Here is a 6488-nt window from a genome sequence, read left to right on the forward strand (position 1 = left end):
TAAGATTATGGATGATGGATTTGGAGGACGTGGATAATATGGATTTTGGAGGATTAGGATTAGATGGAGGATGGGGATTAGATGGGGGATGGGGATTGGATGGAGGATTAGGATAATGGATTGGGGAATTAGGATTAATGCTTGGATGACTATGGAGTAAAGGATTTGGATGGGAAGTAGAGGTAATGAATGTGTTGTAAAAGGATAGGGATTGGGATGTAGAGGGGAGGAGAGATGAAGGTATATATGTGGATGAGGGATAATATGGAGATACGAATGGGGAATAAGATGGATTTACCTTGTCAAAGGTAGAGGAAGGATAAGAGATATGATACGGATTGGGATTAGGTGCAATGTGTTGAGGTGGGATGGATGAAGGTATGATAGGTGGATGAGAGATTATGGGATTGACTTGGTAGGCAGGTTGAGGTGGTTCATGAACTTCCATGAGTATCTTCTCATACCAAGCTTTGAAATTCTGGTTAGCCATGTTGAGAATGAAGGATTAGATTGGAATTGGATGAATATGAGGATTAGGACTTGGCTTTGAATGATGATGGGTCAAATTTGATTGGATTTTGATTGGATTTGATTTGGATTGGACTTGATTTGATTGGATTGGTCCTTGGATTAGGACTTGATTGGATTGGATTGGATTAGATTGGATTGAGGACAGGATTGATTAGGATGACACCTTAGCCTTTAGATTAGGACTTAGATGGGAATTGATGATGGATTGGATGATTGATTGATGAGGGATTGGATAACCGGATTAGAAAGATGGATTGATTGATTGATTGATTGATTGGAATTTTGGAGATTAGATTTGATTAGAAGGAAAATGATTATAATAGGAAGAAGAAATGGGAAGGCTACCCAAAGTTGAATGAATAATTTGGACAAAAATCTTGGTTTAAGGAAGGAAGATTGCTTGGGTGGATGAAAGTGGATTGGGGATTGTAGAATTGCTTGGATAGATAGAAATGGATTAGGGATTTGATGACGATAAGATGGAATTTGGAAAGAGGGAGAATTGATTGCTTGGAGGAAGGATGGACTTGGCAAGAGATATCAAACAATGAATACACATTGACCACACAGTGCACTATCCTAGGAAGTTGGATGAGAAGGAAAACCTTTGCTTGCTGACTTAGGTACACACTCAATAACTAATCAAAATACGATCGTTGAGTCTCATGCAATGGATTCTGAAAGCCGTATTAGCCGACTCCAAATGCTAATGGGGGCATGATATGGCAAGTCTCTTGGGGGAGTTACTATCTCCCTTGCACAAAGATTATCCACCTTTTGGAGGTGAACCAGGTGGCTTCTATTCCTTGGGTTCTTAGTATGGATTTTCATTTGAAGACTACTCCTTGTAGTCGCACAAGCACGATTGAGGCATATAGCCCTACAAAGTACTAAGCAAGATGTAGTCATGCAAGCATGATTTAGACCTCAAGGGGCCCTACAAAGTGCTCAATATGAGAGTGAACTCTCAAGTAGCTCTGTCCTCCAGAATTTTCATCCCAAGAGGCCTATTTATTATAGTGAGTTGGAATGCTAGGGTTTTAGCTGTACTCACTTGGGTCATTCCCCTCTCACCAAATTAGGAGGGCAGGCCCGCTAAGGGTAAAAATGTGCAAGCAAACAAGAAAAGTTTCAAGGGTTTGGATTTCCGATTGTCTATGTAGACAATAGCATACTCTCCTACCTCTACACTTTCCTTAAATGCAAAAAGGAAGTTGTTCTTTTACCCCTAATTAGATCTAGGTACCTAGAAAAAAAGATTAAGAAAAACACAATGTTTGGTTGGATTTCCTTAGGCAACCTACAAAATATCATATTAGTAGTTTTTTATTATGTCTTGGATCACTCGGGCAGGACCTGTAAAATTCAAAAATCTGATTAATAGACAAAATTCTGTAGAAACAACACTCGTGCTGTTCTGCAGACACCCGCGTTGAAGAGCCTATGCAGGAATTGAAACGCTTGCATACACGTTGTAGTGGGGCCCGAAAATAGAAAATGGAAAAATGCAAAAAAGTACAAAATTCAAAAAATGCAAAATATACTTAAGGCGGACGCGATGTTCTAATGCTAGTCGCGTCGAAATGAGTGCACTCGCGTTGAAGCAGGTTAGTACAACAAAAAAATTAAAAAAATTTAAAATTAAAAAATGGACAGGATTCTGCCAGAGCACCCACGTTATTCATAAAGCGCTTGGGCTAAAGCGACACTTCTGAAATAAAAAAGATAGTTACACGCAAAAAACTAACTAATTATTTTTTAATTTTCTAAATTTTTCTCTTTTTTGTGTGTTTTTAACTACTAATTCTGGAATAAAATAGAATGTGGAAGAGTAGAAGAAAGGAAAATGGATGAGATGATGTTGTAGGCGAACGCGTTGTTCCCGCGGTGCTCGCGTTGATTGGCTGGCCTACAGAAAAGGCAAGTTAAAATTTTCAAATTCAAATCCTATGCGCTAAAGCGCATGTGCATGTGCCAAAGTAGGTAACACTCACGCTAATCTCATGGTGGTCACACTAGTTTGTAGTTGCTCACGCTATTCCGACACCTGCGACTTAAAAATCACAAAAAACTCCAAAAAAAACTATTAAATCTAGGGACGTGGGTCCCACCGAGCATGCCAAAATGAAGAGGGGAAAAAGACGGAAGAAGGGACAAAGTAGGTTGGAAGGATGCAAATAAATCAAACAAGACACAATAAAAATGCAAACAATCAAATTTATACCTTGTCTTTCACCTCTCCCTCGGATTGAGCTTGATGAAGTGGAAGATGCGCCCCTTTGATGCTCCACTTGATTTGCTCCTTGCTTGATGTGGGTGTAGATTGCTCTCCTTTGCTCAACAAGATTGGGTTATTGATTGGATATGTATTTGAGTTTGGGATTATGATGGATTTGAATAGATTTGGATTAGAAGATTGAAGGATTATGAGGACATGATAAGGATATGATAGAAGAAGAGAAAATTAGCAGCATGAGAATGTTATAGAGGAAGTGGATCCCTTTGTGAGGAAATGAAGGGCCAAGATTGATTTGAAATGGTGGGCATGGATCAAGGATGCCTTGGGAAAATAAATAGGAATATAAAATTCCTTGGGGAAAGAGGAGAGGAATTAAAAATTCCAAAATAAAGGATGTAGATTCAAAGAAATTTGAATTTCTTTGAGATGTTCAATGTTGATGTGACATGAGTTGGAATTTAAAAATTGGAGAATAATGGTAAGTGGGATTATGAGAGATTTTAGAAGAATTAATTAGGTTAAGTGGGATTAGGAAAAGTGATTTGTAGAAATCACATGACTAGGTTAATTAATTAAAATTAATTAACTGAGTGGGTTTAGAGGAAATAATTATTCGAGGGACTTTAGAAGGATAGGGGAATAATTAGTTTATCAAATAAATTAATTATTGGATAATAGTGACAGGATTAATTAAATTGGACTTAATTAACATTGAGAAGAATAAGGATAACACAATTAAATCAATTAATTATGTTGACAAGCTTAAATTAATTGAATATTAATTTTAGGTGTCTACAACTATTATTAGACTTTGATGTAGTATGGGGCTCTATTAGGAAAATGGTGTCTCAACATTACAATAATAAGAAGTAATTGTTGATAAAATGTTATTGTTGATATACGAGCCTGAGAGGTTGCAAGGGTAGGTACCCCTCTTACAGGGTTTAGGTGGGGGTTTTGGGGGGCAACGCCCTTGAAACAAAATCTTATTTATAATTTATCATTGAGAATCCCGGTTGTTTATCATTAAGTCATAGATCTAATTGTGGATAATTTGTGCACTTTGTTTTCCCTAGAAGGCAACCCTCTTTTGTGAGGGAATTGTTTTATGACTATGTATTGTGATGTATTCCAAGAGTCTGGTAGCTATTGAGTTTCCTCTAGATTTGCGTTGTTGATACTCCTATGAGGAGCTTTCTCTATAATTATGTCATGTCCCCTCTTTAGCTTTGTCTAGCAAAGACATGTGAGTCAGCTTATTTTGGGGTCTTGTAGGCTGACAGTGGTGGATAGAGACTCAGAGAGGATATTCAGTGTTTGGGATTTGGTATTCTGGCAGTAGTGAACCCGTTTGGAGCAGTTCCTTAATTTTAGGAGGCATTTCCTTCTTTTGTGGAGGCTATTCCTACTATTTAGGAGGATTTGACAGTACCCAGGGTTGGGTTACCATGAGACTATTCCTTGGGTTCAATTTTAGGAGATTTGGGTATGTTTCCTAGCTTCTAGGAGCATCCCTAGATTTTAGGGACAAGATTGCTCGAGGATCCATGATTTTCGACAACAGTCATAGACAGGTGGCAGGCTCCGTTTCAGACTTGTGGAGTTAGATGAGCATTATATGGCTATTTGATATATATTTTTAATATTTCCTAAGTTAGCATCTTATTAATTAAATAAAGCTATTTATATAGCTAATTGGAGTAATAAGGGGATTTTGGCTTCTTCTGGTTAGGCAGGCATATGGGTTATAGCTCGTTGGAAAGGTCTTGAATTATTATAACTTATTTTCATCATCCGGAGACCTTCTGGCACCTTGAGTTTTGTTATTTGATGAAAGGGGTGTTTTTCCTATACATAAAGGCTTTTTAATTAAGAATATGCCATTACTTAATAAAGGTAAAAGCATATTCTCCCTTTAGGGTTCGAGTAGCTTTGAGAGGGAGATAAAAGGAGATGTTGGCTCATTATTTTATTATCTTTTTACATCTTCAAACTTGGCATTTGTGAATTTGCTCTGAGGAGCGATTTATGGAGAACTGGGATGCAAACCCCAATAGAAGGTTTCAGTAGCTTCATTTGGTTTCAGACTTTGATTGGAGTGCAAGTTCAGCATTGGAAGAGCTTTGGCTTTGGACATTGGGCATATTGCTTGGTACATGGGAGTTCCTTGGCTGCCTGGACATGACTGCAGCAGTCGTACGGCCTCCTTCCAGCTGGCACGTGGGTTGCTGATTGGTATTCATCAGCCATCTCTTTTCATTGTGCGTGGATGGTCTTTCTTGCAGTCGGCAACATTGTTTTGGTTGATAGATACTTTGTTGGCATATCATTTATGTATTTTACCTGGTACGATTTGTAGCTATTCTGGATTGGCTAAATATTATATTATTGCACATTATTTTCTAGCCTATTTCATATTTGTTGTTGTTGTTATTCATTGTTTACCTATATCTGGAAAAATACAAACAAAAATAAAAGACACAACCTTTTTGTAACTTTTGTCTCTCTCTGAAAGATCATTTAATAAACAGGAAGAATTTATTTTAAAACAAATAATTAAAAATTACAACCTGTCAGCTTAAAAGATTCATCAGGGATCTTTCAGTGGTATCAGAGCCTTGATCTTGCCAGCCTGTTGGGTGAAGATTAGTAGTTTGATTTTATATTGAAGCTTGGTTGCAAACCAAATTGGTCATCATGACAGGGTCGTCTAAGAATAAACAAACAAGGAAAAAAATTGAACAAACACCTTCAGGGAATTCCAGACACTCTAAGGGTACGACTTCATCAACTAGTACAAAGAGGAGGTCTCCTGCAAAGACATTGAATGATACAGTTATGAACAACTATGACAAGTATTGTTCCCTTCTGAAAAAGATACGTGACTATTTTTCCTTCACACAATTCATGGGAATACCTAATGAAGATGACTTGATGCTTTCGAGTCCACGTCATCAACCAAGGAGGCAACATGAGTCATTTTAGAACCAGGGAAGTAGTGGAGGAGCAAAGGAAATGATGTCTATAAATGAGATTGGCAGAAAATTAGTTGATGACTTTGATAGCCAAGCAGATTTGATTGGTGAAAAAAAAATCTCAGCATTAGGGAATAATTCATATGAGACTTCTACATCCTTGCAAGGTGTCTTACATGTGGATTTCGTTGGAGAGTATGACAGTAGAAACAACTCTGAAGGAATGAATGTTGAGTTACATGAAACAGATGCATTCTCTAGTGAATTAGTTGACTCTATTGTTGAGACCAATTCCATACATGAAGAAAAATCAGACGTCAGCGTGAATGAAACAACCCATCATAAATCATATTTTGTGTACTTTGGGGCAGCAGATATAGAGCATTGCCAAAGGTTGAATGGAGATTGGTTAGATAGAGCTATGCAAGCAAAGATGCTTGCTACCCAAGCAAGACAGCACTTGCAAGAGTTCAAGGAAAGATGCAATCAACTTGATGATGCAAGAAGACAAAGAGAGTCATACATTAGATCGTTATTTCTTCCAAGGGAAGAATGTGTAGATGAAGAGCTTACAAGGGAAAAGCTTCTTGAGGTAAGCCCACAAGAAGAGCATGTTACATTGTGTGAAGAAGAAAGGAGGTATGATTCAAGAAATTTAGTTTGGTCTAGTTTGCCTTATGAAGTCTATGACTTCCCTCTTTTAGAGAGCCCCTTGAAGACTCAAAACATTAATGCTGATATTT

This window comes from Cryptomeria japonica, chromosome 8 (assembly GCF_030272615.1).
Source record: "Cryptomeria japonica chromosome 8, Sugi_1.0, whole genome shotgun sequence".
In the NCBI taxonomy this organism is placed as follows: domain Eukaryota; kingdom Viridiplantae; phylum Streptophyta; class Pinopsida; order Cupressales; family Cupressaceae; genus Cryptomeria; species Cryptomeria japonica.